The sequence below is a fragment of the Procambarus clarkii genome, chromosome 50, assembly GCF_040958095.1.
Source record: "Procambarus clarkii isolate CNS0578487 chromosome 50, FALCON_Pclarkii_2.0, whole genome shotgun sequence".
Classification (NCBI taxonomy): domain Eukaryota; kingdom Metazoa; phylum Arthropoda; class Malacostraca; order Decapoda; family Cambaridae; genus Procambarus; species Procambarus clarkii.
In genome coordinates this window covers 7720446-7730989 of record NC_091199.1, presented here as the reverse complement: position 1 = coordinate 7730989, position 10544 = coordinate 7720446, and the positions used below count along the sequence as shown (strand labels likewise).

General features: G+C 48.2%; 1 protein-coding gene across 8 annotated transcripts in view; it reads left to right on the top strand.

Moving 5' to 3' along the window:
* The window catches only part of LOC123772653 (mucin-19), a 213859-nt gene that overhangs the window by 66324 nt on the left and 136991 nt on the right, over positions 1-10544 (top strand). For 4 of the 8 annotated variants that reach the window (XM_045765920.2, XM_045765922.2, XM_045765914.2 and 1 more), the window contains exon 1: positions 9126-9617. The exons of 1 other annotated variant lie outside the window; for it this stretch is intronic. The gene's annotated coding sequence lies outside the window, so the exon portion shown is untranslated. 3 more of the 8 variants (XM_045765919.2, XM_045765916.2, XM_045765917.2) reach the window with 3 other exon arrangements.

The window sequence follows — 10544 nt, the reverse complement described above, 5'->3', positions numbered from 1 at the left end:
TCACAGTTTACTAAGTAAACTAAGTAAGTTTAAACTTTAAACTTAAACTAAGTAAGTTTAAACTTAAAAGTTTAAACTAAACTTTACTAAGTAAACTTTACTAAGTTTACTAAGTAAACTGTGATGGTTAACACAGCAGAGGAAGTATACAATGCCTGGGGCAGGATGTTGGGAATAGTGGTGTTTGTAAACCACTAATTGCAGACCCAGTTATCATGCACACTTGTTGATATAATTAAAGAGCTATAGTTGAAGCAATTGCAGTGTATACGAGGGTCATGTTGATGACTGGAATGTGACACATTGTGTCTGATGTGACATTGTGACATGATAGAGGTTTACAAGTGAATAAATGGACATAACAACGGGGATATTAATGGAGTATTAATAGTATCAACACAGGACAGAACGCAAAACAATGGGTATAAATTGGATAAATTTAGATTTAAGAAAGACTTGGGTAAATAATGGTTTGGTAACAGGGTTGTAGATTTGTGGAACCAATTATCACGAAACATAGTGGAGGTAGGGTCCGTCGATTGTTTCAAGCGCGGGTTGGACATGTATATGAGTGGGATTGGGTGGTTATAAATAGGAGCTGCCTCGTATGGGCCAATAGGCCTTCTGCAGTTACCTTTGTTCTTATGTTCTAGTGTGTGGTCTGGTCAACATACTTCTCAGTGGTTAGCGCGCTAATCTCTTTCCGAAAAGTTAAGAACAATTCTGGTAATCTCACGGGAATAGAGGGTAAGCCGTTATTACGAAGCCAGTACAAGTCGACTTCAAAATCAGCGTGAGCTTTACGGGCTATTCATGCCCGTGCCACCTCCTGGGGGCTGAATCTTCATCAATGAATCAGTGAACGTTGCAGGTTGAGAGAGAACAGTTGTGTGTGTGTGGTGGAGGACACTGCCAGGGCAGGGAAACAGGGGAGTGATTTCATTGTGCAGGTGCCAGGGGGAGGAGGAAGACTGACGCCGTGGTGACTCCCGTGACTTACAGCACCGCTGCATCTTGAGTGAGTACTGTGTTCTGTCTTCTAGCATCACCAGTCTCCAAACACGAGACCCACAGCACCGTTCCTGTGCTAGGTTCCACTACGGCACTAGTTGCACTAGACTACCAGTTCCTGTGCTAGTAGCACGGGCTATGGTGAGCCCGTAGTGGACTTACCTGGCACAGGAGCGGGGCAAGTAGCACGGGCTATGGTGAGCCCGTAACTTACCTGGCACAGGAGCGGGGCAAGTAGCACGGGCTATGGTGAGCCCGTAGTGGACTTACCTGGCACAGGAGCGGGGCAAGTAGCACGGGCTATGGTGAGCCCGTAGTGGACTTACCTGGCACAGGAGCGGGGCAAGTAGCACGGGCTATGATGAGCCCGTGGTGGACTTACCTGGCACAGGAGCTGGGCTGTAACTGTGATTGATTGATTGATGAAGATTAAGGCACCCAAAAGGTGGCACGGGCATGAATAGCCCGTAAGTGGTGGCCCTTTTGAGCCATTACCAGTATCAAGAGCTGATACTGGAGATCTGTGGAGGATGTAACTGTGTATTGGCCGGTGCTTATATATTCCTAAAGAGTCTGCGAGTCGCAGCTATCCTCTGGGCTTCTCCCTCGGTCCGTGCCTCATATTATTACATGGTAAATTATCTCCCTCCCACCAGTAAGGAGAAATGATTAAAACTGCTAATTCCTGAAAAAGAAGTGAAAATTGTTTTTCGTTAGTGAATATTGAGGGTCCGCTCCTCCCCCCCCCCCCCCCCCCTGTGAGAGTTTAGACTATTTGTGGAACAATTCATAGTAGGTGACTGTTCCTACCACAGTCACAGTAGGTGACTGTTCCTACCACAGACTGTACCTACAGTGCCCAGCACCTGCAGTAATTAACATCTGGTTAATTACTCGTTCAAAAGACGTTCTCTAAGCATGATGAAGGGAGACGTAATTGACATGCTGGTGATAGCAGAGACACCACACCACGGTGGAGAAACTACCAACTACTGCAACCACCATCTTAGCATTCAGTCAAAATAAGACAAACGGATATATATATATCTCACATAAGATTCTTAGTATACTGCACAATATTACTCTGTTATATTAACAGATGACAAGAAGGGGTCCCAGGTTTTGTTCAATTGTGGATTTGTTCTTTGTTTCTTAGTGGAATGTGACTAGAGCATATGCCTAGTGGCTAGTGGCTAGTGCTTAGTGCCTAGTGGCTAATGCCTAGTGGCTAGTGCCTAGTGACTAGTGCTTAGTGCCTAGTGGCTAATGCCTAGTGGCTAGTGCCTAGTGGCTAGTGCTTAGTGCCTAGTGGCTAGTGCTTAGTGCCTAGTGGCTAATGCCTAGTGGCTAGTGCCTAGTGGCTAGTGCTTAGTGCCTAGTGGCTAATGCCTAGTGGCTATGCCTAGTGCCTAGTGGCTAATGCCTAGTGGCTAGTGCTTAGTGCCTAGTGGCTAGTGCCTAGTGCTTAGTGCCTAGTGGCTAGTGCTTAGTGCCTAGTGGCTAGTGCTTAGTGCCTAGTGCCTAGTGACTAGTGCCTAATGCCTAGTGCCTCAGGGACTAACGTAGCATTACACTCTTGTGCTGTTGTTCCTCGTCTCCGCAAAACAAAACAAAAAATACATACTAATTACATTTTTCCAATAGAGAGAAGCTCCAGCTCCACGCGGAGGTTACACAAGCTTCATTTAGTGGGTTTAAATACCCTGTGTATGTGTGTGTGTCTATGTATACACTGTGTATGTGTGTGTGTGTGTGTATACACGGTGTATGTGTGTGTGTGTGTGTGTGTGTGTGTATACACGGTGTATGTGTGTGTGTCTATGTATACACTGTGTATGTGTGTGTGTGTGTGTATACACGGTGTATGTGTGTATGTGTGTGTGTGTGTATGTTTGGCCCGACCCCAGGCAGTATGTTGACGGCGTCACAATAGTTCCCCGGAGCACGGGTCGCGACCTTGACCCACTTTCCTGCCTTGACAGTGCTCCCTGGTAACCCTTCTTCCCCCCCCCCCCCACCCACCCCTCCACCCCCCTGTCTGCCTCATATTTCCCTCCCCCTCCCTCAATACACCTCCCCCCCCCTCGTGGTAAATTGAGGCTTCCAGGCCTGTTTCCTAGAATCTTTCCTCACCCACCTTCTCTGCATGTGTGGAGTGAGAGTGAGTGTGTGTGGGAGAGTGTGTATGAGTGAGAGAGATCGAGTGAGCTTATTTAGATCGAAAGATCTGATTTTATCATTCAATCATTACCTGTTGGCTTAAACTATGAGAGAGGTTTAAGGGGGTTAGAGTTTGGGGAGAGAGGGAGGGGGGGAGGGAGAGGCGCGGGGAGAGAGAGAGAGAGAGAGAGAGAGAGAGAGAGAGAGAGAGAGAGAGAGAGAGAGAGAGAGAGAGAGAGAGAGTGAGTGTGAGTGTGAGTGTGAGTGTGAGTGTGAGTGTGAGTGTGTGTGTGTGTGTGTGTGTGTGTGTGTGTGTGTGTGTGTGTGTGTGTGTGAGTGAGTGAGTGAGTGCCAGGCGCCTCTCACAGCTGCAGGGTAGAGTTTATTTTGAGGTAAAGTCACGCCTTCCGCCACACTCAACAATACACCATCATGGGAACCACAGCAGGAACGTTTGTGCATGCCTGCCCCCCCCCTCCCCCTTCTCTCTCTCTCTCTCTCTCTCTCTCTCTCTCTCTCTCTCTCTCTCTCTCTCTCTCTCTCTCTCTCTCTCTCTCTCTCTCTCTCTCTCTCTCTCTCTCTCTCTCTCACTCTCTCACACTAACACACACACACACACACACACACAGTTGATTGTACCAGTTGTTTGACAGTTGAGAGGCGGGACCAAAGAGCCGAAGCTCAACCCCCGCAAGCACAACTAGGTGAATACACCTGCACGTGTCCCCCACACCTGCACCTTAACGTGTCCCCCACACCTGCACCTTAACGTGTCCCCCACACCTGCACATCAACGTGTCCAACCCCTCCCCTCCCCCCCCCCCCCTCCCCCACACACACCTGCTCAAAAGACAATACACAGTGAAATATGTATGTTAGTGGTAGAGAAAGCCTGGTGAAAGGCAGCGGAAGGGGGGGGGGGTGGACTGGGGAGGGGGGTGTGGACTGGGGAGGGGGGGAGGGGGGGGTGTGTGGACTGGGGAGGGGGGTGTGGACTGGGGAGGGGGGGAGGGGGGTGTGTGGACTGGGGAGGGGGGTGTGGACTGGGGAGGGGGGGAGGGGGGGTGTGTGGACAGGGGGGGGGGTCTGGGGAGGAGGGGGGGGGGGAGCAGTGACACTAATTACACCTTCTGGTAATCACACTCAAGTCTCAGACATTCTTGGTATTGTTTCTTCTTCTTCTCTTTCCTCTTTTCTATAATTTTCCTATAATTTTTTTCTATAATATTCCTCTTTTTCTATAATTTTTTTTTTTTGCATGTGTGTGTGAGGGTGTTTATCAGTTGTGCCTGAAGGATCGAGCTGTTAGCTCTTGGACCCCGCCTGTCTGCCGTCGATTGCCTAATGTAGTATATCTACTAAATATTGAATGCATCAGGCAGTGATGTGGTGGAGGCTGACTCCATACACAGTTTCAAGTGTAGATATGATAGAGCCCAGTAGGCTCAGGAACCTGTACACCTGTTGATTGACGGTTGAGAGAGGCGGGACCAAAGAGCCAGAGCTCAACCCCCGCAAGCACAACTAGGTGAGTACACACACACACACACACACACACACACACACACACACACACACACACACACACACACACACAATAAAGGTGTGTGTGTGTGTGTGTGTGTGTGTGTGTGTGTGTGTGTGTGTGTGTGTGTGTGTGTGTGTGTGTGTGTGTGTGTGTGTGTGTATGTGTGTATGTGTGTATGTGTGTATGTGTGTATGTGTGTGTGTGTGTGTGTGTGTGTGTGTGTGTGTGTGTGTGTGTGTGTGTGTGTGTGTGTGTGTGTGTGTGTGTGTGTGTGTGTGTGTGTGTGTGTTTTCTCCCGTCTGAGGTCAGGGAAAGCTACACACTCAAGGTAGTATGTCTGTGACGGAGGTCACTTGGAGATTTTGTCTGTCAGTCGGTCCGTATTTGTCTGTCTTCCTGCTTGTCTGTCAGCATGTGTGTGGAGGGGGGTGGGGTGATTGATAAAGATTAAGCCACCCAAAAGCTAGCACGGGCATGAATAGCCCGTAAGAGGGACAAGGACGTATTGTTGTTGTTTTAGATTTAGCTACTCAGAACGAAGTGGCCATGTAGCACCGGCTATGGTGAGCCCGTAGTGGACTTACCTGGCACAGGAGCGGGGCAAGTAGCACGGGCTATGGTGAGCCCGTAGTGGACTTACCTGGCACAGGAGCGGGGCAAGTAGCACGGGCTATGGTGAGCCCGTAGTGGACTTACCTGGCACAGGAGCGGTGCTGGTGCCTATTTGCACGTTCCCCTGCGATAGATGAAAAATCCTTCATCAATCAATCACCTCACACCTGCTGCCTTCCGTACTATAAGGCCGGGATTCGTTAAACATTTAGGCAACCACTTACGAAACCTCTACATCTTTCCTCAACCATGGCAGGTGTGTTTAAATTGATTAAACAGTTTGAGCTCGGAATGACTTTGAGGTCATTTGTAAGAATAATAACTTTGGTCTGTAAAGTTTACAAGGAAGTAAACTGTTTAATAAATGAAGACTAAACCTGGGCCTGCGGGCCGCTCCAAGCAACAGCCTGGTGGACCAAACTCACACAAGTCAAGCCTGGCCTCGGGCCGGGCTTGGGCAGTAGAAGAACTCCCAGAACCCCATCAACCAGATAAACCACACACCATAAAAAGAGATGACCACTCTTTAATAACAAAAAAGGATTGTTGAGAGATGTACAGTTTCCGTAAGGAGATGCATAAATGCTTTGATGAATCCTGGTTCAAGACCTTGGCTCAATAGCCCAACAGTCTCGACAACATCCTACAACAACCGCACTGTAGTGAATATATGAGCATGCGGGCCGCTCCAAGTAACAGTCTGTTGGACCAAGTTATCACAAATCGAGCCTGGCCTGCAGCTGGGCTTGGGGGAGTAGAGTAACTCTAGGAACCCACTCCAGGTAAACACAAGTTGGGGAAGTCGTAACATTTTTGTTTCCAATTTCCATGGATACTTCAGCATGCCGTTGAATACAATTTAATTCAATTTAATTATTATGCACCCCATACCTATCCCATGGGCAGGGAAAGGGTGACGGAGGCACATAATGGGTTCAGAAACTGAACCCCATCATGAGGTTATCTTGAGAGGATTTCGGGGCTTTAGCGTCCCCGCGGCCCGGTCCTCGACCAGGCCTCCTTTTTGTTACACACCCCCAGGAAGCAGCCCGTAGCAGCTGTCTAACTCCCAGGTACCTATTTACTGCTAAGTAACAGAGGCATCAGGGTGAAAGAAATATTTTGCCCATTTGTCTCCGCCTCCACCGGGGATCGAACCCGGAACCTCATGACTACGAATCCGAAGCGCTGTCCACCCAGCTGTCAGGCGCCCATAGTTCATTGAGCTAAGCAAGAGACAATCTTGTGAAGGTAGTTACAGAATCGTTAATATTACTTACACAAGGACAAGAAAACAACAATTTAGATATATCGAACAAATCCACAAGGGCCGTGACGAGGGTTCGAACCTACGTCCCAGAGGATCCCAGACGCTTGCCTTAATCGACTGAGCTACGACATGGTAAAAGAATTGCAACCGGGAAATCTGGATTTGTTCATTTGATGCATCAAAATGAACACTGGACTTGTGATCCTGTGGTCCTGGGTTCGATCCCAGGCGCCGGCGAGAAACAATGGGCAGAGTTTCTTTCACCCTATGCCCCTGTTACCTAGCAGTAAAATAGGTACCTGGGTGTTAGTCAGCTGTCACGGGCTGCTTCCTGGGGGTGGAGGCCTGGTCGAGGACCGGGCCGCGGGGACACTAAAGCCCCGAAATCATCTCAAGATAACCAAGATAACCTCAAGAATCACGCTATTGAGATTTCTGTGTGTAATTAGATATATCTATTGCTTGCTAGGACCTTGTATAACAAAGGTACCTAACCCCGGAGACTTGACCTGTTGCCGGGTGGTGTTCTCTGTGGTGAACATTTCTGTTCAAGGCGACGTAACCTCAACCTTGACGAAATGGCCTCCTTCTCGTGTATCTATTTATTGTTTTCTTAATTGTATATGGTCTGTGTGATGGTGCTTCAGTGTGTAGATTGTGTATATCATGTACAATCCAAACATTGTAAAATGAGTCGCTGTTATTTGAATATATAGTTATTTCACATATATAGTTATTATACATATATAGTTATTTCTATATATGTGTAAGGTACTCTTGAAACATTCTATATATGTGTAAGGTACTCTTGAAACACTATATATGTACCTTGCCGTTTACTTATTGAATTTTAAGGAGTCGTTGAAATTGAAATACGTTTATTGAGGTAAAATACACACAAAGGGATGAGGTAGCTCAAGCTATTCTCACCCCGTTCAGTACATCGTGTTAATACATACCTGGTTGATGGGGTTCTGGGAGTTCTTCTACTCCCCAAGCCCGGCCCGAGGCCAGGCTTGACTTGTGAGAGTTTGGTCCACCAGGCTGTTGCTTGGAGCGGCCCGCAGGCCCACATACCCACCACAGCCCGGTTGGTCCGGCACTCCTTGGAGGAAACAATCTAGTTTCCTCTTGAAGATGTCCACGGTTGTTCCTGTAATATTTCTGATATACACACATCACAAACAATAAACATATTACCAAACATTCTGAGAGATAAACATCTACATTTCCTCCTTTACACAAGTAACGAGTCGTTGATGATGTTCGTTGTTAGGGCAGAGAAAGCGTTGCTCCTTTGTCAGTATAACTAATATTGTGTTGACATTTAGTCGGGGATAGACAGCTGGTGTATGTATACAAGTTTATGAAATACACGAATATTGTACCTACTGTAACCGACGTAATCTCTTCCTCTCTTTTTGTATCAATGAAATATTATTGGTATTCAATCTGCCATTTGAAAGTGCATTTATTTACAACTAGTTCAATTTACATTTGGCTGTTGATGCTTTAGTTAAATCAAAATCAAATCAAGTTACGTATTTCTATCAGGACAGTCCGGTATTAGTGGCTTTATAGAAATATAAATACTCTATGTTATCATTGTAATGTGAACACAGAAATATTGATTAGATACTCTACATTATAATTAATATTATTATTGTAATATATGTCATGACAGGTCAGGGTGCAGGTGTTTTATACATTAGTTAACCGTTTGAAAGGTGAGACGTTTTCTGTTTTGCTGGAGCGGGTACATTTTCTATGACGCGTGGGGTCGGGGAGGAGCCTTGGGGGAGTGGCAAGTTTACGAAACATATTAACACAGCGATGGTTGACTACCTTATTGCTCAAGCTTCGAGCCCCTCTCCTACGTGCCCCACCACTCGACTGGCTTCTTTGAGGGGTGTATTCGTGACGTGGTAGTTTGTAATAGTAGTAGTAGTAGTAGTAGTACTAGGAGGAGATTATTCGTGCCAGGGCTTGGGGAAATCACAAGGTCTGATATCTTCGTGAAAGCCAACAGCTTCTTGTTTATACAACTCTGATTCCTAGTTTTTTCAAGTGAAGGTTTTCACACTTTTGTATTTATATAAGTGAAGGTTTTAAAGCGTTGTGTATTGTTTAAATCAGTTTTATATACGTTTAATATTTTGTCTTGTGAAAAATTCAATGTTCTATTTAGGCAGAAATATACTTTGAATTACCTTTATACCGCAAGATACTCTTTTGGAGTATATTTGGATATTGTAGACACGTTTAGCTTTAGCTCTGCGAAGACCCACCTCCAGCTGCCAAGCTGTGTACCTCTTCTGTGCATAAATTATAACGAGAATGCCATTGTTGATGACGCAATGGCCGTCATATTTGTGTTGGTGGCGCGTCCTGGTGGGGAGGATGTTATCTCCACGGAATGCTGATACCGGCGGCAGCGGCCGCGGCGGCGTTCGAGTGCGATAAGATAGAAACGAGATTGTGGCCGCTTGCGTTCGTTAGCGCCACCTCTGACCTCCTCGTCAGACTCTTTTTGCGGTGGTGAGAGAGAGTGAGAGGCGCGTGGTGGTGGTGTCCGGTTGGTTGTCGGTGGTGAGACAGGAGGAGTGGGATGGGATTAACGGAATCGAACACGTAGTGAGATAAGCGGTGGTCATGCCAAGCAGGGAAGCTTGACGTGCTGCGCCATATTAATTCGTCGTCTCCTGCTGCTGCTGCTGCTACCGCTGCTGCTGCCCCAGTCTGCCAGGCGGACAGTGGAGGCAGGGCGCTGCACACCACAGACCGACTGACAACACACTTGGATGTACTTTACCATCGCCGATTGCTTGCAAAACTGTGACCCTGGAATAGCCGGTTTGGCAGTGCTGTCGATAGTGGTGACTTAACGCCAACTGGGAAGGCTTACGCAAGTGTGACTAGTGATATTCTACGCATATGTGCATAGTGATCCGTGTTTTATGCATTTGAGTGTACTGAAGACACGCTTATGGGAATTGTGATGAATTACGCATTTCTGGTTATGATTTCGAGCGAGTGGTGAGTGTAGGAGCGGTTATGCCCCGGGTCGGAGAGAGGGACACGGTCTGACGGCTGCCCCGGGTCGGACAGAGGGACACGGTCTCACGGCTGCCCCGGGTCGGACAGAGGGACACGGTCTGACGGCTGCCCCGGGTCGGACAGAGGGACACGGTCTCACGGCTGCCCCGGGTCGGACAGAGGGACACGGTCTCACGGCTGCCCCGGGTCGGACAGAGGGACACGGTCTCACGGCTGCCCCGGGTCGGACAGAGGGACACGGTCTCACGGCTGCCCCGGGTGGGACAGAGGGACACGGTCTCACGGCTGCCCCGGGTCGGACAGAGGGACACGGTCTCACGACTGCCCCGGTGTGTTGGTCGCTTCAGAGGAAACAAGAAACTGGATCAAGCTCTTGTCAGTGACCGTTGGTATTGGTAAAAGTAAAGGGGGGGAGGGAGGAGTTAGTGGAGCAGTGTAGTGGTTGTGTGGATGTTGGTAGTGGTTGTGCCTACCTGAAGATGGTGGTAGTGGAGGTATCCAAGTGAGGATGGTAGTGGTGGTTGTAGTGCCCACAAAGGATGGTGGTGGTGGTTCTGGTGCCCACAAAGGATGGTGGTAGTAGTTATAGTGCCTACTTGAGGAACTACAGTCAATGAGAGCTTTGAATGAGACCGGTCCTCACTTGGCCTGTCGTCGGGGGAGTGTCCCGCATGGTGGAGTGCGCGTGTCAAGTGCCCGGTGAGGTGAGGGAGGGAGGTGAGGTGAGGGGAGGGAGGTAAGGTGAGGTGAGGTGAGGTGAGGGAGGGAGGGAGGGAGGGAGGTAGGTGAAGTGAGGGAGGGAGGGGGAACTTCAAACGAGTGTGAGGTGGAAAAATCTGGATGAAGAAAGCATACAACATGTGCTGAACAGTGTGACCTAAGACAGTGGCTGTGTGAGGAGAGTGG